Here is a 22,911-nt window from a genome sequence, read left to right on the forward strand (position 1 = left end):
TCCTGCCCTCGTGATCCACCCGCCTCCGTCTCCCAGAGTGCTGGAATTACAGGCGTGAGCCATTGTGCCCGGCCGCTCATCTGATTTATTTTTATTTTTATTTTTGTGCTTTTTGTAGAGATGGCATCTCACTACGTTGCCCAGATTAGTCTCCAACTCCTGGGCTCAAGCCATCCTCCTGCCTCGGCCTCCCAAACTGCTGGATTTATAGGCGTGAGTCATTGCACCTGGCCCTGACATCTTGATTTCAATTTATTTGGAATATACACCCAGAAGTGGGATTGCTGGATCCATATGTGTAATTTTTTTATGTGTGTGTTTGTTTGTTTATTTATTTATTTATTTATTTATTTATTTATTTTAAGACAGTCTCACTCTGTCGCCCAGGCTGGAGTGCAGTGGCACAATCTCGGCTCACTGCAACCTCTGCCTCCCATGCTCGTGTGATCCTCCTACCTCAGCCTTCTGAGTAGCTGGGACTACGGGTGTGCACCATCACCCCCGGCTAATTATTTTTATTTATTATTATTATTATTATTTTTTGAGCCAGAGTTTTGTTCTTTTTGCCCAGGCTGGAGTGCAATGGCTGGATCTTGGCTGAGAGCGACCTCAGCCTCCCTGGGTCCAGCAATTCTCCTGCCTCAGCCTCCCAAGTAACTGGGATTACAGGCATGCGCCACCACGCCCGGCTAATTTTGTATTTTTAGTAGAGACGGGGTTTCTCCGTGTTGGTCAGGCTGGTCTCGAAATCCCGACCTCAAGTGATCCACCCCACTCGGCCTCCCAAAGTGCTGGGATTACAGGTGTGAACCACCGTGCCCGGCCCGAAGTTATTCCTCTTATCTGACTGTAGTTTAGTATTGTTTAACCGGCGTCCCTCTGTTCCTCCTCTCCCAACCCCATCTCTACTAAAAATACAAAATTAGCCAGGCGTTGTGGCGTATGCCTGTAATCCCAGCTACTTGGGAGGCTAAGGCAAGAGAATTTCTTGAACCCAGGAGGTGTAGGTTGCAGTGAGCTGAGATCGCACCACTGCACTCCAGCCTGGGCGACAGAGTGAGACTCTGTCTCAAAAAACAAAAACAAACAAACAAAAAAACAGATAGCGCCTCGTTTTCTGGGAGGCAGTGAATTACCCATTTAGGAAGTGTCCAAGCTCAAGTTGAATTGATGGTATATTGCGATTCATGCTGCAAGGCCTCAACCGAGTTCCTCTCTGGACCTCAGTTTCCTCATTTATAAAATGGGTATGGACGATGAGGTCAGATTTTAAAAAATAATAATAGTAGTTAATAATAGGCCAGGTGCAGTGGCTCAGGCCTGTAATCCCAGCACTTTGGGAGGCCGAGGTAGCAGGATCGCTTGAGCTCAGGAGTTCTAGACCATCCTGGGGCAATATAGCGAGATTCTATCTCAAAGAAATAATCATAATCATAATAAAAATAAATGAATAGATAAGCTGAGACGGACTCAGGCCCAGCTCCTGCCTGCCATCCCTGCGGGGGCCACCAGGGGGCGCGGCGCCCCTGCCCAAAACTCCGCCGTCGGCTCTGAATCCCGGCGGACGCGTCCCGACGGCCCTGGAAGATTCTGCGCCCTGCCGGCTCGCAGGCGCCCGGGAGCCCGGGAGGCGGGTGTGCATGCGGGGTGTCCAGGGCGCCCCCGATCCAGGCCCCCTCGCCGTGCCTCGGGGTTGGGGGACGGCTGTGACTCAGGCGCGCGCTCCTCCCCGGGGCCCTCAGTGGTCGCGAGGGGGCGCGCACGGCCTCGAGAACCCGCGCGGCGCCGCGTCCATTTTTACCCCAGCGCCGCTAAAAATAGTCGCCGCGCTCCGAGCCGAGCCCGAAATAGCGGCCCCCAGATAAGGCAGGACGACTCAGCGCTTCCGGGGAGCGGAAGGGGGAGCGCGCGGGGGGAGCGGTGCTGGGCGCAGCCCGGCCGAGCAGGCGCCGCTGTCCCAAGCGCACCCCCACTCTGTCCTGGCGGTCACACTCGCCCCCGACTGCGACCTCCGCCCAGCCGTTAGCCTGGCTGCCTTCCTGCGTCCCCCACATTGTATCCCCATCCCCTGTCCCCCATCCTCAGCTTCACCTCCATTCCTCATCATAATTCCCCCCTCCCCTACCCCCCCCCAGCGATGTCCCCCACTGGTACTCATCCCCATCCCCCAGCCTGTCCTACTCCTGTCCCTATTTCCCCTCTCCACCCTCATCGCCAATCTTCTGTCGTCCTGAATCTGCCCCTTCCCATCTCTGTCCTCAAAGCCAACCTTTATGGGGGCAGGGCAGGGCAGGGCGAGAGGGTCACAGGGAGTCAGGAGACCTGCGGGCTGAGGGCTGAGGGCTGAGGGCTGGAGGTGAGGATCTGATTTCTTGGTTTGTTTCTACAGTGGGCAGGGGTAGGCTTAGATCTGGGAGTTGGAGCATGGGACACTTCAGTCTGGCCCAGTCTTCAGAGCTAAGGCGAGGCATGGCCAGCATCACGGCTCATTCTGTGACCAGGGTCGGGGCTCAGGCTGCGGAAGGATGACCCTCTTTGTCACCAAGTTTGATCACTGTGTCACCAGAGTTAGGGCTCAGCCTTGAGCCGTTTCTTTATTTACCCACCTCCACTAATACTTTTTTCTTTCAGACAAGGTCTTGCTATGTCGCCCAGGCTGGAGTGCAGTGTTGCCCATGCTGGAATGCAGTGCTGGGATCTTAGCTGACTGCAGCCTTGAACTCCTGGGTTCAAGGGATCCACCTCAGCCTTCCTAGTAGCTGGGACTACAGGTATGCACCACCACACCTGGCTAATTTTTAATTTTTTTGTAGAGACAGAGTCTCCATGCCTTGCCTGCCTTGCCCAGGCTGATCTTGAGCTCCTGGCCTCAAGCGATCCTCTGGCCTCCTCCTAGGAAGGCACTGAAATGACAGGCATGAGCTACAGAGCCCACCTCCACTAAGATTCTTTCCTCCCTTGCAACTCAGTGATTGGACACAACAGCTCCAGGCCGTGGGAACAGTCAGAACTCTGTTCCCTGGGCCTAGGTCTTCCTTTTGCACTTAGATCATCTGAGGGCCTCCCCATTTCCATATCCTGAGATTCTCAGTGCCCACTCCAAGAATCGGTGTCAGGCCTCAAGGACCTACACTGCATGTTCTGGGGCTTTAAAGGCAGCACACTGACTTCCCTGAGGGTGACAGAGGTCAGAATGAGTGACTAAGGTCTTGGGCCTGGCCCTGACCCTGCAGTGGGTGAGGGAGATACCCAGTTGAGGCCCAGGTCTCCACCCAGGTAGCAGGGTGGAAGGGCTGGGGGGGTCATCCCTGAGATGAAATGTGGGTGGAAGATACCTAGATAAGTTTCAGAGTCAGTCCAGAGATGGTAATTTTTAAGTAACTTCTAAAATTTTTGAGTAGCTGGGATTACAGGTGCCTGCTACCAAGGCGGGCTAATTTTTGTATTTTTTGTAGAGATGGGGTTTTACTGTGTTGGCCAGGCTGGTCTCAAACTCCTGACCTCAAGTGATCTGCCCACCTCGGCCTCCCAAAGTGCTGGGATTACAGGTGTAAGCCCCTGCGCCCAGCCAAAGTTTTTTTTTTTTTTTTTTCTGAGACGGAGTCTTGCTCTGTCACCCAGGCCGGAGTGCAGTGGTGGGATCTCGGCTCACTGCAACCTCTGCCTCCCGGGTTCAAGTGATTCTCCTGCCTCATCATCCCAAGTAGCTGGGACTACAGGCCAGGCGCATGCCACCACGCCCAGCTAATTTTTTGTATTTTTAGTAGAGACGGGGTTTCACTGTGTTAGCCAGAACGGTCTCGATCTCCTGACCTCATGATCCACCTGCCTCGGCCTCCCAAAGTGCTGCGATTACAGGTGTGAGCCACTGCGCCCAGCACTTTTTTTTTTTTTTTTTAATTTTGAAAACTGTAGGCCGGGCGCGGTGGCTCACGCTTGTAATCCCAGCACTTTGGGAGGCCGAGGCGGGCGGATCACGAGGTCAGGAGATCGAGACCACGGTGAAACCCCATCTCTACTAAAAATACAAAAAATTAGCCGGGCATGGCGGCGGGCGCCTGTAGTCCCAGCTACTCGGAGAGGCTGAGGCAGGAGAATGGCGTGAACCTGGGAGGCGGAGCTTGCAGTGAGCCGAGATTGCGCCACTGCACTCCAGCCTGGGCGACAGAGCGAGACTCCGTCTCAAAAAAAAAAAAAAAAAAACAAAAAAACTGTTTTGAGGCCAGGTGCAGTGGCTCATGCCTATAATCCCACCCAGCACTTTGGGAGGCCGAGGTGGGAGGACTGCTTGAGCCCAGGAGTTCAAGACCAGCCTCGACATTATAGTGAGATCTCATCTCTGGGAAAAAAAATTTTTTTAATTAGCCAAGTGTGGTGGCATGCACCTGTGGTCCCACCTACTCAGGAGGCTGAGGTGGGAGGATCGGTTGAGCCTAGGAGGTGGAGGTTGCAGTGAACCGAGATGGCACCACTATTCTCCAGCCTGGGCAACAGAGGCCCTGTCTCAAAAAAAAAAAAAAAAAAGTTTTAGTAACTACAAAAGGATATACCTTGGAAAAGTAAATTTTCCTCCCACTCTGATCCCCACTTCTCAATATTAACTATTTTTTATGTATCTTGGCCAATAGGATTCACTGAGCTCTCACGATGTCCCTGGCCCATGCAAAGCCCATCACAGAAATGAAGTGGCTGGAATCATTCAGCTCTCAGTGAGTAGGCCAGACCCCACTGCTATGCCCGATTTAGAGATGGGAAAACTGAGGCTTGGAGAGGTGCAAGGATGTGTCCTTCTGAGGGCCCGGTTCTGAAGGCTTTTCAAAGTTGAGGCAAGGAAGTGGATGAGATCAAAGAGGCAAGGTTCAGGCCAGGATACAAATCCCAGGGAGAGTGACAGGGGTGGGGAGTCAAGGAAGGCTGCCTGGAAGAAGACTAAGGGTAGCCAGGAAGGCATCTTCCAGAACCTTCTGATGGAGGGCTTGGATGGAAGTAGATAACTCTGTTTGGGAGGCTGAGGAACCACCAGCAGCAGGGCGTGGCCCCTCCTCAGACCCACAGCACCCCAGAGGTATGTATAGGAGGAGAAGCAGGCCGCTTAATGACATCTCAGGGACACATCTCGGTGATAGCACAGCCGGCTTAGTTATGACGTCTGAGTGATTTGCCAACTGCCTTAAGACCAGCATCCCTAGTCATGCCCTGCGGGGGAGATGAGGATAAGAGGAAGTGACAGGCCATCGGGGGAGGAAGGGGAGATGCAGTCACACACAGACCAAGGACTCAGGAGCTGAGGGATGTGTGGTGCCCTCTGTACTAGGGAGGGGTCTCCCAGCTGCCTGGGTGTGAGGGTCCATCTTATTGATTTGTCTAGTGAAGGAGGCCAGGCTCCAAGGAGGTAATGGCTGTAGTCAGTCACAGTCAGTTTGGGATAGGGTCCGTCCAGGGGCTGCGAGGATCAGTCACTGCTGTGTCCCCATCACCTAAGGCAGTAACTGGGACACAGCTGGCGCTCCATACATCTTTACTGAATGAATGAATCGAATGAAAAGGGTCAGCACTGTCTGGGACTCAGTTTACCCTCGTGGTCATTGGGCTGCTTCAACCAAGGGGATCGCTAAGAACACCCCTCCCCACCCTGGGTCCCAGATCCCAGATCCCAGATCCCAGATCCCAGATCGCCAGTGAGTAAGAAAACGGGTTCGCGCCGTTAGTGGACTCCGCCCACTTGTGACGTCACGAGCCGCTCCCCCAGGATCCCGACCCAGGCCTCTCCCTTGGGATGGGGGCGGAGAGGAACCCGGGAGTCCAGACTCAGGCCCCTCCCCCGGGAGCAGGCGGGCCTGGCAGGGTTACACAACCCGCCGTCGCGTCCCGAGGGAAGTCGCCGGATGTCCTGGCCGGGCCGGGGACAATGGGCGAGGAGCGCCCCTCCCGCAGGAACCTGGAAGTGGCAGGGGCTCCCCCTCTTCTGATTCACCCTTATTTCCGGCCCGGTTTAGCCTCGTTCTCCCTGGGGATCCTATCTCCTCCCAACTCTACCCTCCTGTGGCCCTGCAGTTCGGTTCTTTCTCTGAACCGGCAAACCTCTCTCCTCTACACCCCGCACCCCGTCCTTTCAGACCTCCCAAACGCCCCCCGAAACTCTGCCCTCACACTCATCGCTTGTAATTCCCGAATCCCCTAAACTTCCATCGGTCCTTCCTTCACTCATCCATACCGGGCCCCTCTTCCCACCCCCTCAGCTACCCCCACTATCCTGCCCACGCCCTCCCAATCCCCTCCCCGGGCTCCCCCAAGCTTTCCTCAATATCTCCCAGCCCTCCCTAGCCCCCGACTCACCCGCTTCCCTCCAACTGACCCCAATACACTCTCTTGTCCTCCTAATCCCAGCCTCCCCCAGTTACCTCCTGTCTCCTCGAACTGCCCCATGTCCCTACCTCATCTCCCCAAATCCTGTTCCCCATTTCCCCCGTCCCCCAGCCAGCCGCTTCGCCCCCCACCCCGGAGCCCTCCCCGCCCCTAGGCCCAGGGCCGGCCCGCGCCCCTCCCGGGCGCGCTCCCACGCCCGGCGCGAGTTCCCAGGCCGCCCCCCCGCGGTGGCCCAGAGACCCAGTTTGCGGCGGCAAAACATTGGTCTCCGGGCAACAGGCCCCGCCCCGCCCCAGGGCCGCCAGATGAGGCTGGGCGGTCAGGAGGCCACCGGGCCGGGACGGAGCACCCAGGCCTGCGCGCCAAACCCTCGGCCTTGGCCCCCAGAGGCCTCAGGGCGCAGAAACCTGGAGACCGAGGCGCAGCAAAGAGGAGATACAGAGATCAGGGCCCCAGAGCAAGAAATTCAGAGACATGCGTGGAGGCCGAAGCAACAGGGAACTGTCGGGGCGCAGAGATATAAGGAAAGACCACGCGACAGATCCAACAAGGACGGGGCCCAGAAAAAAGCACAGAAATAGTGCAGTTACACACGGGCAACACCGAGGCCAGCAGGGACGCCCCCGATGGCAGAATAATCCATCTTTAGTCCTCAGGACCTTTGCACTCAGTTCGAGGGACTTCCCCTCTCTGACTCTGTTTCTGTATTTGTAAAATGGGGACATAATACGCAGCGCTTAGCAAATCGGGCTATTCTGACGATTCAGTGAATTCGCAGACCCAGAGCTTGTAGCACAATTCCTGGCATGTACACTCATCATTCATTCATTCAACCGATTTTTTGTTGTTGTTATTGTTGTCTGAGAGGAGTCTCGCTCTGTGGCCCAGGCTGGAGTGCAGTGGTACCATCTGGGCTCACTGCAACCTCCGCCTCCCGAGTTCAAGCAATTCTCCTGCCTCAGCCTCCCAGGTAGCTAGGATTACAAGCCTGTGCCACCACGCCCAGCTATTTCTTGTATTTTTAGTAGAGACAGGGTTTCACCATGTTGGCCAGGCTGGTCTGAACTCCTGACCTCAAGTGATCCACCCACCTTGGCCACCCAAAGTGCTGGGATTAGAGGTGTGAGCCACTGCGCCTGCCCCAATCAACAGGTATTTATTGAGCATCTACTATATGCCAGGCACTGGTAAGGACTGTGAGAATGCAGTATTGAACAAGACAAAGCTCTCTGTCCTGGGAGCTTACTCATTGGAAATTGGGAGGGGGATGACCAACAATAAATGAACAAATGAGCAAATTAAGCAAATTATATGGTACTTTGGAAAGTAGTAAGTGCTGGGAAAAGCAGAGACAGAGGGCTGGGGGTTGCTATTTTAAATGGGATGGTCAGGGAAGGCCTAAATGAGAAGGTGATGTTTAAGCAAAGACTAGAAGTTGGTTTGGGAGAAGCCATGCAGATATATGGCCTAAGCAAGTGCAAAGGGTGTAAGGTGAGGGCATGTCTGGCGTGTTGGAGGAACAGGGAGGCGGCTAGTGTGGGTGGACAGAGAGAACGTGGGGAGGGCACTGGAGCAGAAGAGATCAGAGAGACTAAGGGCTGATCCTGCAGGGCCTGGTGGGCCAAGGTGAAGTCTTTTACAGAGTGGGTCAGGAGCTATGGGAGGGTTTTGAGCAAAAGAGGGATGTGAACTGTTTCTTATTTTTTAATTAATTTATTTATTTATTTTGAGACGGAGTTTCTTTCTTGCTGCCCAAGCTGGAGTGCAATGGCGCGGCCTCGGCTCACTGCAACCTCCACCTCCTGGGTTCAAGCGATTCTCCTGCCTCAGCCTCCCAAGTAGCTAGGATTACAGGCGCATGCCACCATGCCTGGCTAATTTTGTTTTGCATTTTTATAGAGATGAGGTTTCACTCAACACAATGTTGGCCAGGCTGGTCTCGAACTCCTGACCTCAGGTGATTTGCCTGCCTCGGCCTCCCAAAGTGCTGGGATTACAGGCATGAGCCACCGCGCCTGGCTTGTTTTTTATTTTAACAGGGTCCTTCGGGTTGTAGGTGGGGAATAGACTTTGGAGGACAAGTGTGGAGTCAGGGAGACCAGTCACTGTCATGGTCCAGTTGAGTCCAATGGTGACTTGGACCAGGAGGTAGCAGGGATTGATTCTGGAAGCCTTTAACTTACAGCGGCAAAATTTGCTGACAAGCACATTCATAGCAAGCCATCAGTAGATGGCAGCACTTACCATTATGTTAGGTGGTACTCACCACATCCCCATAGAAGTTAACATCCCTATTTTACAGATGTGCAAACTGAGGCCCAAAGAGGTCACTTAACTTGCCCAAGGTCTCACAGCTCAGTCTAGCTCCAAAGATGGTACCCCTCTATTGGGACAGCTATTCCCAAGCCCACACACCCGAACGTAACACTCTCAGCGCCAAGAGCTACATCTAAACCTTTACTCATCCATGTGGGCCCCAGGACTCCCGGAGCCATGTCCTCATCAGTCACATGGAGCCGGTGTAGAAAGTAGGAGCTGGGCCAGGAGAGGTGGCTCACAACTCTAATCCCAGAACTTTGGGAGGCCAAGGCGGGCAGATCACAAGGTGAGGAATTCGAGACCAGCCTGGCCAACATGGTGAAACCCCATCTCTACTAAAAATACAAAAATTAGCTGGGCGCAGTGGCAAGTGCCTGTAATCTCAGCTACTCAGGAGGCTGAGGCAGGAGAATCATTTGAACCCAGGAGGTGGAGGTTGCAGTGAGCCAAGAACGCGCCACTGCACTCCAGCCTGGGTGACAGGGTGAGACTCTGTCTAAAAAAAAAAAAGAAAAGAAAAGAAAGTAGGGGCCAGACAGGGAGAATGCTGACCCAGGACACTTGCTTAGAGGCAGGTTGGCACAGGCACAGAGGGTCCACCGAGAACCTCCCAGCCCAGTATCTGGCTCCCACACCCAATCACAGCCTAGGCCTGGCACACCCCAGCGCTACATGCAGCAACATGTTAAACACAGTCATGCATACACACGGAGATGTGGCCTTCTGCTCTGGGAATGCATTTTCAGGCAGTGTGCAGAAAACACAGATTTGCTTTTTTTTTTTTTTTTTTTTTTTGAGACGGAAACTTGCTCTTGTCATCCAGGCTGGAGTACAGTGGCATGATCTAGGCTCACTGCAACCTCTGCCTTTCAGGTTCAAGCGATTCTCCTGCCTCACCCTTCTGAGTATCTGGAACTACAGGCATGCGCCACCACGCCCGGCTAATTTTGTATTTTTAGTAGAGACAGGGTTTTGCCATGTTGGTCAGGCTGGTCTTGAACTCCTGACCTCAGATGGTCCACCTGCCTCTGCCTCCCAAAGTGATGGGATTACAGGCGTGAACCACTGTGCCCAGCCTCTATCTCTTTATGTCTGTGTATCTCTCTGTTTTCTTTTCTTGTCTCTATCTCTGACCTTTGCCTCATTCTGACCCAGCTCTGTCTCTCTCATGCCTCCACACTCAGGATCCTTTAACTGCCGCAGAATGACTCTTGTCCCTGGCTGTGTGTTTCCATAGGACCTCACCTATTATGTACCATGAGAATCTGGCCTCTGGACAGGCGTGTCCAGCCCCAGGTTGGCAATTCTGGCTGGTTGCTCAGAATCACCCGGGGAGTAACTCACATAGCATAATCCTCTGGGCCTCTTTCTCTGAGATTTTTTTTTTTTTTTTTGAGACAATGTCTTGCTCTGTCACCCAGACTGGAGTGTGGTGGCACAATCTCAGCTCACTGCAACTCTGCCTCCCAGGTTCAAGCGATTCTCCTGCCTCAGTCTCCCAAGTAGCTGGGACTACAGGTGTATGCCACCAAGACTGGCTAATTTTTGTATTTTTAGTAGAGACGGGGTTTCGCCATGCTGGCCATTCTGGTCTGGAACTCCTAACCTCAGGTGATCCACCCACCTTGGCCTCCCAAAGTGTTGGGATTACAGGCATGAGCCATCGTGCCTGGTCGTCTTTCTCTGAGATTCTGACCCACAGCTTGTGGGTGTGGAACTGGAGAAACCCACCTTTAAAATACTCCCCAGTGATTGGGACCCCTGCCTGCTTGTACTAGTTACTGCATCTGATTTTACAGACAGGGAAGAGCCAAGGCCCAGAGAGCAGACTGCTCACCCCAACATCAAACAGCAGTCAGCTGCGAGGGGCTTGGTGCTACTCAGATTTCTCCTAAGAATGTTTGGAAACAAGTTAATGGAGAGTTAAGTAATAAAGGAAAATCACAAACAGAGACAGAGACCCAGAAAGGGACTGACGGGAATAAAAGCAGAAAGTGACAGAGATACATAGAGATGATGAGACAGAGACAGAGAGATCAGAGAGATAGGGTTCAGAAAAAAAGCAGAGAGGCTGGGCGCAGTCACTCATGCCGGTAATCCCGGCACTTTGAGAGGCTGAGGTGGGAGGATCTCTTGAGCCCAGGAGTTTGAGACCAGCCTGGACAACATAGTAAGACCCCATCTTTATTTTTTAAAAAATGTTTTATTAATTTAAAAAAATGCAGAGAGAGATAAACACACATTAAGGATCAGAGACTGAGAAAGACAAAAAGCTATTTGGGGGCCTAGAGAGACCCCCCCCACCCCAGGAGGGATGTATTTTCTTTTGAAGGAGATAATACTGTCTCCTTGGCCCATGCTTTAATAGGCCCTACTTCCTAGAAACAGCCAATGCCATGGTTTAGCAATCTCAGCCTTACCAAGCCAGGTCTCCTCCCCAGGCCTGATATGTAGGATGCACATTAAATACGTTTATATAACCTGCCCTCTGTGCAGAATCAAGGAGCTTTACATAACGTAGCCCCGTGAGTCATGTGGCAGACACGGGGCACTGACCTGACATGCCCAGTGAGAGGGGGCCCCTCGCCCAGGACCTTTACCTGGAAGTGATTGTGAAGGATAAGGATCATGCATTTCACTGCAGAGGAAGCAGAGGGTCAGAGAGGGCAAGGAACTTACTTGGGATCACACAGCCAGGATTCAGCACGGCAAGGATTCCAACCACATCTGCTAGTGCCTTATCACGTGATCCTTTACAGCGTGGAGGAAACAATAATAAAAACACCTCTAGTAATACAACGACTGCTGTGTATTGAGTGCACCTGGCTGCAGTAAGTACTTTACAAACACCATCATATGTATTCCAAAACCCAGTGAGGAGCTGGATGCTGTGGCTCACGCCTGCAACCCCAGCACTTTGGGAGGCCAAGGCAGGAAGATCGGGTGAGCCCAGGAGGAGTTCGAGAGCAGCCTGGGCAACAGAATGAGACCCCCGTCTCTAAAAACAAAAAATAATAAAAATTAAAAATTAAAAAATTAGCCAGTGCCTATAGTCCCAGCTACTTGGTAGGCTGAGGCGGGAGGATTGCTTGAGCCCAGGAAGTGAGGCTGCAGTGAGCTGTGATCATACCACTGCACTCTAGCCTGGGCAACAGAATGAGACCTTGTCTCAAAAAAAACCAACAAAATAGCCAGGCGTGGTGGGTCACGCCTGTAATCCCAGAACTTTGGGAGGCCGAGGCGAGTGGATTACTGGAGGTCAGGAGTTCAAGACCAGCCTGGCCAATATGGTGAAACCTTGTCCCTACTAAAAATACAAAATTAGCCCAGCATGGTGGCGGGTGCCTGTAATCCCAGCTACTCGGGAGGCTGAGGCAGGAGAATCGCTTGAACATGGGAGGCGGAGGTTGCAGTGAGCCGAGATCATGCCACTGCACTCCAGCCTGGGCAAAAAGAGCAAAACTCCATCTCAAACAAAACAAAAAAAGCCCAGCGAGTTAGGGACTGAATCCAGTTACTAAATAACATAATTAAACCTATTTTATACGGAGCACTTATTAGGTACTGAGTGCTTTACCGGATTTCATGGTCACAATTCTAGCGGTGGGTGATGTTATCACTTCCATTTCAGGAAGGAAGGAGGCTCAGAGGAAGTCACAGGTCAAGGTTCCGGATTGGGTAACTAAACCCAGGTCTTGCTAGCCCTGTGTCTCTATCACCTACTCCCATGCATACAGTTCCACAGGCATTGCCTGTGCACACGTGCAATCAATATTGCACTAACATCTCCAAACACTCTATTTGAAATACCCAGAGCTCTCGCCTTATATCTTTTCTCTTCCTCAGGAAGGCTAACCCAGCCTCCAATTCCCTAAACGTTCATGCGCCAGGTTAGGAACCCTTTTATTTCCCTCTGACGCCTCAGTTCCGCCGCGCGGCCGGCCGAGGTCGGCCCCTGTAAAATGCTCCTGCTCCTTTAAGAGAATGAACAGTCGAGGCCGGGCGCGGTGTCTCACGCCTGTAATCCCAACACTTTGGGAGGCCTAGGCGGGTGGATCAACTGAGGTCAGGAGTTCGAGACCAGACTGACCAACATGGCGAAACCCCGTCTCTACTAAAAATACAAAAATTAGTCGGCCGTGGTGGTGCGCACCTGTAATCCCAACTACTGTGGAGGCAGAGGCAGGAGAATCGCTTGAACCCGGGAGGCAGAGGTTGCAGTGAGCCGAGATCGCGCCATTGCACTCCAGCCTGGGCCACAGAGCGAAAGCGACACTCCGTCTCAAAAAAAAAAAAGAAAAAATGAACAGTCGGCCGGCGTTGCCCGGCAGCGCCGCGCCGGTTGCCGGGCAACGTCAACAAACGACGCGGCCGCCGTCTCCGTGCGCCCCCCCACGCCCGCGCAGACGCGGTGACGCGACGGACTGTGGAACGCCGTCGCCTAGCAACGAGAGGGCTGTTTGTCCCGGGCTGGGTGGCGCGGCCGCACAGGGCGCAGCCAGGACCGGCCCGGGCGGACAGACCGGCCCGCCGGGAGCCCGAGGCGGGGGGTGGAGGGGATTGCGGTGATGGAAGCGGGGGAGAACCGGGTTCCCAAATTACCGGTTTCCCTTTAGACAGCCGCCGTCTGTTGTCTCCCGCTCCTCCTGTCTGCCCCGGGACCGCCTCCGCTCGGGTATCTGTCCGTCTGTGCCCCCTCCTCCCCGGCATGTCCGTCTGTCCAGCGCCTCCCGCGCTGTGGCTGTCTTATATCCCCCCCAAACCATCACAACCAAAATAGGGACAAGCACACACTTCGCTGGCCTGCCGTTTCTGCCTTGGATTGCCAGATTTCCGGGTGCACTGTTGCGGTTGGGGTCCCCACCAGGGGAGACAGACAGACAAGGGGAGACAACCTGTTCACACTCAAGCCACAGCCCCAGAGCTCCCTCCCGTTCCTTTCCCCGCTCCCTTGGGGTTCTCTTGCCTGTCTTTCTCGAGCCTCTTTCAAGAGACAGGCAGCCCGCGGTCCTTCCATCCTGTGTCCGGGAAGCTGTCCACAGCTGGGAGGTTCTAACAACTCATCCCCAACACACACTCCCAACACCCCCCCATCCAGTAGCTTCATGTGACCAGGGCTGGGGCGAATCTCTGAGCAGAGAGAAGAAATTGAGTGTGTGACAGTGTGAATGGATGTGACTACAGGTGAGCAACAGTCAGTGACAATGTGCACATCTGGTATTTCCTGTGTGAGAGCAAAACTGAGGACTCAGTGAGTGGTTTCTGTGGTTTGCACTTGTGTATCTGGGTATATGGGAGTGTGTAGCCCTGCTGACTGTGTAGATGTGAATGTGTGTGCAGTTGTGAGTCTTGCAAGTGGTCATCTATGTGAAACAATGCCTGTATAGGTACCCATGGATGTGCACAGTTTTGCCTCTAGCCGTGCATTTCTGGTTCTGTGTGTGTGTGTTTCTGGCTTTTCTGTTTGTTTTTTAGAGATGGGGTCTGGCTATGTTGCCCAGGCTGGTCTTAAACTCCTGGGCTCAAGTGATCCCCCTGTCTCAGTCTCCCGACTAGTGGGGACTACAGGCAAGCACCACTACACTTGGCTAATTTTCTATTTTTTTTTTGTAGAGACAGGATCTTGCTGTGTTGCCCAAGCTGGTCTCCAATTCCTGGCTCCAAGTGATCCTCTCACCTCGGCCTCCCACCACAGTGCTAGGATTATAGACATGAGCCACTGTGCCTAGCCATGTGTGTTTCTGGATTTCTGTGTGTAACCATGCAGGTACCTGCGTTTGTGTGCAGATTATTTCTCAGAGCTCCCTCCACAGCATTCATTGCAATGTCTAATTATATATTTGTTCCTTTGTTTACTGTCCATCTCCCCCACTGGACTGTGCACCCTGTGAGGGCAGGACCCAGGGCTGTTGTGGTCACTGCCAGGTCCCCAGCACCACCCTGCACAAAGAAGGTGCTCAGTAATTCCTTGTTGGGTAAATGAATCAATGACTCTTATGTCCATGTCAAGCACACACATCCATGTAACCCTGCAAGTGATTTTGTGGTACTGGGTCTTCTGTGTGTGTCTAGAAGCTGCGTGGGCCATAGCACAGGAGGGTCTCTGTAGCCATGTAGCTCTAATTTTTGGCATCCCCCCACAGTGCATGGCACATATCAGAGCCTCATGGCACATATCAGGGCCACATGGAGTAGGAGGCCAGGTGCACTGGCTCACACCTGCAATCCCAGCACTTTGGGAGGCTAAGGCAGGAGGATCACTTGAGACCTGGAGTTCAAGACCAGCCTGGGCAACAAGGTGAGACCCTGTCTCTACACATAATACAAAAATTAGGCCAGGCGCAGTGGCTCATGCCTGTAATCCCAGCAATTTGGGAGGCCAAGGAGGGTGGACCACCTGCGGTCAGGAGTTCGAGACCAGCCTGTCCAACATGGTGAAACCCCATCTCTACTAAAAATAAAAAAAAAATAGCCAGGCATGGTGGCAGGTGCCTGTAATCCCAGCCACTTGGAAGGCTGAAGCTAAAGAATTGCTGAAACCCGGGAGGTGGAGGTTGCAGTGATCCAAGATTGCGTCATTGCACTCCAGCCTGGGCAACAAGAGTGAAACTCCGTCTCAAACAACAACAACAACAACAATAAAAACAAAACAAAAATTAGCCAGGCATGGTGGTGCACACCTGGAGTCCCAGCTACTTTGCAGGCCGTGGTGGGAGGATCATCAGAGACCAGGAGGTCAAGGCTGCAGTGAGCTGTGATTACACCACTGTACTCCAGCCTGTGCAACAGAGTGAGACTTTGTCTCAAAAGAAAAACAATAAACAAAAACAAAAATAAAAAAACCCCAAAAACTATGGATTTGAACTCTGTTGTCTTTTTTTTTTTTTTTTTTTTTTGAGACAGAGTCTCACTTCGTCACCCAGGCTGGAGTGCAGAGGTGTGATTCCATCTCACTGCAACCTCTGCCTCCCGGATTCTCCTGCCTCAGCCTCCCGAGTAGAGTAGCTGGGATTACAGGTGCCTGCACCACGCCCAGCTAATTTTTGTGTATTTTTAGCAGAGACGAGGTTTCACCATGTTGGCCAGGCTGATCTCAAACTCCTGACCTCAAGTTACCCATCTGCCTCAGCCTCCCAAAGTGCTGGGATTACAGGAGTGAGCCACCGCGTCCGGCCAAACTGTGTGGCCTTCCTTGTACTGGCATTAGGACCTCTAGGCACTCGGTTTCCTCATCTGTCAAATGGGGAGAATAATAGACCCAGTTTATGGGACTGTTGTGGGGGAGTAAATGAGTTCATATGGAAAGCATTTAGAAAATGCCTGGCAGAAAACAACCATTTACAAAATACCTGTTTTGATTGTCGTCAGTATTATTACTTCGTCTGTGTGTGTCCTTGGATGTCCATGTGTGTGTCTAGAATCTGGGTTGCAGATGCAGGCTTTAGCTCTGTAGTCCTGTGTTACCGGGTACCCAAATGCCCTGAGTCTCACTTTCCTTCCTATACCATGGGCATGTTCCAGACCTTCTCCAGGACCAGTTGGGACTGAATGAAGCTGCATCTGGAACACCCCAATGGCTACAAGGCCCAGCCGTGGTCTGGTTTCAGGAAAGGTAAATGAGGGGTGAAGTTGGAATGGGATGGAATTGAGGTTCAAATCACTCCATGGGACTGAGAAAGTGGGAAGTGAAAGACGGATGAAAGAGCACATTTGAAGCAGGCAGACTGAGGGTCAGACTCCAGAAAGGACTTCCTCCTAGGACTATTTTGGGGCTGGGAACTATAAGAAATGAGCTGTTTTGCTGGGCCTGGTGGCTTATACCTGTAACCCCAGCACTTTGGGAGGCCGAGGTAGGCGGATCGCAAGGTCAAGAGATCAAGATCATCCTGGTCAACCTGGTGAAACCCCATCTCTACTAAAAATACAAAAATTAGCTGGGTGTGGTGGCGCGTGCCTGTAGTCCCAGATACTCAGGAGGCAGAGGCAAGAGAATCACTTGAACTCGGGAGGTGGAGGTTGCAGTGAGCCGAAATTGCACCACTGCACTCCAGCCTGGTGACCAAGCAAGACTCTCTCTCAAAAAAAAAAAAAAAAAAAAAGAAAGACATGAGCTGTTTGGAGAGCTACCTGGAGGAAAAGAAACCAGCCTGAGTTTCACAGGCTAGTGGAATTTGGAGGGGGGCAATAATAGCAATAACAATAGGCCAGGCACGGTGGCTCACACCTGTAATCCCAGCATTTTGGGAGGCCGAGAAAGGTGGATCACCTGAGGTCTGGAGTTCGAGACCAGCCTGGCCAACATGGCAAAACCCTGTCTCTACTAAAAATACAAAAAAATTAACCAGGCTTGGTGGTGTGTGCCTATAATTCCAGCTGCTCGGGAGGTTGAGGCAGGAGAATAACTTGAACCCAGGAGGTGTAGGTTGCAGTGAGCCGAGATCATGCCACTGCACTCTAGCCTGGGCGACAGAGTGTGACAATATTATTGTCAAAAACAATAATAATAATAATAATAATGCACTAGGTGCAGATACTGAAAAGGGCTTTGTGAGGAATTTTCTTTCTTTTTTTTTTTTTTGTGAGACAGAGTCTCACTCTCTTTCCCTGGCTGGAGTGTAGTGGCACGATCTCGGCTCACTGCAACCTCCGCCTCCCGGGTTCAAGCGATTCTCCTGCCTCAGCCTCCCAAGTGGCTGGGATAACAGGTGCCCGCCAGTACGCCCAGCTAGTTTTTTTTTTTTTTTTTTTTTTTTTTCAGATAGGGTCTGTCTCTGGCTCTGTCACACAGGCTGGATGGAGCGCAGTGGTGTGATGACAGCCTTGACCTCCTGGGCTTAAGCGATCCTCTTGCCTCAGCCTCCTGAGTAGCTGGGGCTACAGGCTTATTTTTTTGTAGAGATGGGGTCTCACTATGTTGCCCAGGTTGGTCTCAAACTTCTGGGCTCAAGCAATCCTCCTGCCTTGGCTTCCCAAAGTGCTGGGTTTACAGGAATGAGCAACCATGTCCAGCCATTTGAGGAAATTTTTATTTTTGTCTGTCTTGTTTCCTGCTCTGTCCCCAGCACCTAGAGTGTGTGACTGCGGTGTGTGTGTGTGTGTGTGTGTGTGTAGGTGTGCTGATTAAATATTTGAATGGCTGATTGAATGAATGAATGAATGAATGTCATCCTACAACCACTTGTGAGTCCTGGTCTTAGGGGAAGGCTGGGCTGGGGCCCTGGCCTCTGGGATCCCTCTTGTGCCAGTCCCCCAGCCCTGCTGTTCCCACAGCTCTGTGCTGAAGAGGGCGTGGAGGGGGCCAGGGAAGGGAGTGTCAGGCAGCCAGCCGGCTGCCTGCCCTGGACAGCAGCCCAGAGTGTCTGCAGGAGGGAGAGGGTAGTTCAGGAGCCTGAGTCACCCCGGGAGAAACCCCAGCCACATACCTGGCCGCTGACATCACCCGGCCAGGGCACCCCCGGCAGCCTAGACAAGCCGACTGAATCACAGGCGGAATTCAGCCACCCTGGGCACGTGGCCTGCTGTGACCCCCCACAACACCCCCGAGTGGCCGTCTGGCTGCGGGGGTTGGGCTGGGCACACAGGGGTCAGTGAGGGGGCATGGGGCCTGAGTCAGGGACAGGGTGGCTACAGCCAGAGACCACCCAGCCGCAGGCGTCCACATGGGGCAGGAAGGAGAAAGTTTGGGAAGGAGAGCCTGTGGGGAGGCCCTGGCGGGTGAGGAGGAAGCACGTGTGGGTGTGACGGGGAGGCTGCGGCTTGTGGGCAGCGGCTGGGTGACCCACAGGGGTGGGATGGGGTCTGAGTGTTTGCGCAGAGAATCACCAAATCGTAAGAGACTTGGTCGTAAGAGTCAGTCAGGAGGACGGTGGAATCACCAATGTGCTTACACACGCAGAGGCACACACGCACACTCAACACCCAGCCTGGGGAGCCCCTGACTCCACCCATCCCAGGCCTGTGGGGCCTCACTACCCACAAGCCTGCAAGTTCCCCAAGGGACTGAGGCCTAGGGACAGTTTCTTCATCTGTTGAGTGGGGGTACTAACAATTATTATTAGGCTAGGCACAGTGACTCATGAGGCAGAGGTAGGCGGATCCCTTGGAGGCCAGAAGTTCAAGACCAACCGGGACATCATAGCAAGACCCCTTCTCTACAAAGAAAAATTTAAAAATTAGCTGGATGTGGTGGTGTGCGCCTGTAGTCCCAGGTACTCAGGAGGCTGTGGTGGGAGGACTGCTGGAGTGTTGGAGTTTGAGACTGCAGTGAGTTATTGATTGCACCACTGTACTCCAGCCTAGACAACAGAACAAGATCCTATCACAAACAAAAAAAATCACTATTATTGTAATAGCTATGCTTACGGGGAACATACTTTCTGCCAGGTGCTGTTCTAGGCATTCTACATTTTTTTTTTTTTAAATAATGGAGATGACGTCTCACTATGTTGCCCAGGCTGGTCTCGAACTCCTGAGCTCAAGCTATCCTCTCGCTTTTTTGATGGCACGCCTGTAATCCCGACATTTTGGGAGGCCAAGGTGGGTGGATTGCTGGAGCCCAAGAGTTCGAGACCAGCCTGGGAAACATAGTGAGATCCCATCTCTACAAAAAAATCAAAAAATTATCTGGGCATGGTGGCTCATGCCTGTAGTCCCAGCTACTCAGGATGCTGAGGTGGGAGGATCACTTGAGCCTGGGAGATGGAAGTTGCAGTGAGCTGAGATTGTGCCACTGCACTCCAGCCTGGGTGACAGAATAAGACCTTGTCTCAAAAAAAAAAAAAAAGAAGAAGAAGAAGAAGAAGGAAAAAGAGAGTCAACTGCATCTGTATGTGTGGCACTTGGTACATACATGGTAAGCTTTCTCAAGTGACTCTGTTACGATTCTTAGTACTAAGCATATGATTTTCTCTTTTTTTGTTTCTTTCTTTTTTCTTTTTCTTTTTTTTTTTTTTTTTTTTTGTGTTGGAGTCTCGCTCTGTTGCCCAGGCTGTAGTGCAGTGGTGCGATCTCGGCCCACTGCAACCTCCGCCTCCCAGGTTCAAGCAATTCTCCTGTCTCAGCCTCCCAAGTAGCAGGGATTACAGGCCCCTACCACCATGCCCAGCTAATTTTTGTATTTTTAGAAGAGACGGGGTTTCCCCATGTTGGTCAGGCTGGTCTTGAACTCCAGACCTTAGGTGATCCACCCGCCTTGGCCTCCCACAGTGTTGGGATTACAGGTGTGAGCCACTGTGCCTGGCCAAATGCACGTTATTTTTTATCCCTGAGTCCAACTAGGAAGGCCTCCAAAACAGTCACTCTCACTGCCTTGGTACAGTTCTACTTCTTACCTCCCTGCAGTCCTTCCTGCTGCCTCTTCTTTGGTTATATATGTCTGTAGTAGGGAGAGAGTGCTTCAGGGACTCCCTCCTCATTCATAACTCTTTAGAACTCAATGATGATTATCTAGATCCACCTCCACCAGGAAGTCTTCCTGGCTTACTCCAGTCTCACTAAGCACTCTCACCACCCAATGCCTGGAGTGGTTGTAGTCAGTGAGTGATACATTGCACAGTGTGTGCCCCCTGGATTGGGGGTGGGTGAGAGCCCCCGCAGTGAGTGGCACCCCTGGCCAGGGTCTGGGACAAGTCTGCATCCAAGGGTGGCTCTCTGCTTAGGTCTGTGTCTGTACCTGGGTGTGTCTGCCCTACTCTGTGCATACCCATATATGTGAACCCATGTGTGTGTGTGTGTGTAGTTATGAGTGTGTGTGGAAGAGGCTGCATGGCAGTGGAAGCTAGGTGTGTGATTCCGTGTATTTGTGTGCCTGGAGTGCCTTGTTCTATAGATTTCGATGCCACTCCAAGCAAGTCAGTGGGTCTTTTTGTTTTTTGAGATGGAATCTCACTCTGTTGCCCAGGCTGGAGTGCAGTGGCACAATCTTGGCTCACTGCAACCTCTGACTCCCGGGTGCAAGTGATTCTCCTGCCTCAGCCTCCCGAGTAGCTGGGATTACAGGTGCCCACCAATACACCCAGCTAATTTTTTGTATTTTTAGTAAAGATGGGGTTTCACCATGTTGGCCAGGCTGGTCTCAAACTCCTAACCTCATGATTTGCCTCCCTCGGCCTCCCAAAATGCTGGGATTACAGGCATGAGCCACCACGACCGGCCAAGTCTGTGGGTCTTTAGGAGCTCTTTCGTACCGGTGTGACTGTGAGTAAACCTTCGCACACATGTCTGTACGGATATCTAAGAAATTCTTCAAATAGGCCGGGCACAGTGGTTCAGGCCTGTAGCCCTAGCAGTTTGGGAGGCCCAGGCGAGTGGATCGCTTGAGCTCAGGAGTTCGAGAACAGCCTGGGCAACATAGTGAGACTTCGTATCTACAAAAAATATGAAAATTAGCCAGGCATGGCAGCAGGCGCCTGTAGTCCCAGCTACTCAGCTACTACTTGGGGGACTGAGGCAGGAGGATCCCTTGAGCCTGGGAGGTGGAGGCTGCAGTGAGCTGAAATCGAGCCACTGCACTCCAGCCTGGGTGACAGAGGGAGACCCTGTCTCAAAAAAAAAAAAAAAAAAAAAAATAGAAAAGAAAAAAGAAAAAAAAGACATTCTTCAAGTCCACAGTTCTGAGGTTATCACTGTGAGAGCAGGGGTCCTAGCTCTACCCATTTGTGTGTGTGTGTAGATGTGTATCTATGTAGACAAAGGTGTGTGTCATTTACTGTGTGTTTGGGGTGTGAACACCTATGTGATGTGTTTGCACAACTGCACGTGTTTTGCTCTGTGTGTGTGATCGTGTGTTCAAATAGTCATCTTGTCGCCGGGCGTGGTGGCTCATGCCTATAATCCCAGCACTTTGGGAAGCCTAGGCAGGAGGACCATTGAGCCCAGGAGGTCCAGACTGCAGTGAGCCAAGATTGCGCCACTGCACTCCAGCCTGGGTGACAGAGCAAGACCTTGTCTCAAAACAAAAGCAAAAACAAAAATAAACAAATAGTCATCAGGTGCCTGTACAGACAAAGGTGAAAGGTGTCTGTCTGTTGAGATCTGTGGATAGGGTGTGTACGTGGACATCTCAGCCTGTCTACGTGTGTATCTGTCTCTGTCCTCACGGCAAAAGAGAGGTTGGCCGGGTGTGCGGTGGCTCACGCCTGTAATCCCAGCACTTTGGGAGGCCGAGGCGGGCGGATCACCTGAGGTGAGGAGTTCAAAACCAGCCTGGCCAACATGGCGAAAACCCGTCTCTTCTAAAAATACAAAAAATTAACCGGGCGTGGTGGCACATGCCTGTAATCCCAGCTACTCGGGGAGGCTGAGGCATGAGAATTGCTTGAACCCGGGAGGTGGAGGTTGCAGTGAGCCGAGATTGCACCACCGGACTCCAGCCTGGGCAACAGGCTGAGACTCCGTCTCAAAAAAAAAAAAAAAAGAAAAAAAAAGGCTCAGATATGTTTCTGTCTGAGAGTCTGTCAGAGTTTAGGAATTAGTAAATGAATGAATGGTGAAGATCCATTTACTCAACAAACATTTATTTATTTATTTATTGAGACAGAGTCTCACTCTGTCACCCAGGATGGAGTGCAGTGGCGCAATCTCGGCTCACTGAAGCCTCTGCCTCCTGGGTTTAAGAGAGTCTCGTGCCTCAGCCACCAAGTAGCTGGGATTACAGGTGTGCGCCACTGCGCCCAACTAATTTTTGTATGTTTAGTAGAGATGGGGTTTCACCATGTTGCCCAGGCTGGTCTCAAACTCCTGGCCTGAAGTGATCTGCTCGCCTCAGTCTCCCAATGTGCTGGGATTACAGGCTGAGCCACCAGCCCTGCCTCATTTATTCTTATATTATATTGTTTTTATTTTAAACTTTTTTGTAGTGACAGGGTCTTACTATGTTGACTGGGCTGGCCTCAAACTTCTGGCCTCAAGTGATTCTCCTGCCTCAGCCTCCCAAAGTGCTGGGATTACAGGCATGAGCCACTGTGCCTGGCTTGAACGAATATTTAATAACCACCTATTGGGTACCAAGTGCTATGCTGGGGACAAGGCAGTGACCGGGATGGTTCTGGCCGAGCTTTCACCCAGCTCACAACCCAATGAGGGAGACAAACCTATCCCCAGACAATGATGAGCCCAGATTGGCAGAGTTGGAGGGAGGGACCCCAGGGAGAGGGGCTCTTGACTCAGCCTGGAGATCAGGGAGGGCTTCCTGGAGGAGAGGTTATAGGAGTTAAGACCTGGAGGAAA

At 52.3% G+C, this 22,911-nt stretch overlaps 1 protein-coding gene across 3 annotated transcripts in view; it reads right to left on the bottom strand.

Moving 5' to 3' along the window:
- Window positions 1–22,911, bottom strand: part of ERCC1 (ERCC excision repair 1, endonuclease non-catalytic subunit) — a 73,173-nt gene that overhangs the window by 31,774 nt on the left and 18,488 nt on the right. Inside the window, exon 1 of one of the 3 annotated variants that reach the window (XM_030797358.1) lies at window positions 11,365–11,409. The exons of the other annotated variants lie outside the window; for them this stretch is intronic. The gene's annotated coding sequence lies outside the window, so the exon portion shown is untranslated. Of the gene's footprint in view, window positions 1–11,364; window positions 11,410–22,911 lie in introns of those variants that run through there. 3 annotated transcript variants of the gene reach the window in all.

This window comes from Nomascus leucogenys, chromosome 17 (genome assembly GCF_006542625.1).
Source record: "Nomascus leucogenys isolate Asia chromosome 17, Asia_NLE_v1, whole genome shotgun sequence".
In the NCBI taxonomy this organism is placed as follows: Eukaryota; Metazoa; Chordata; class Mammalia; order Primates; family Hylobatidae; genus Nomascus; species Nomascus leucogenys.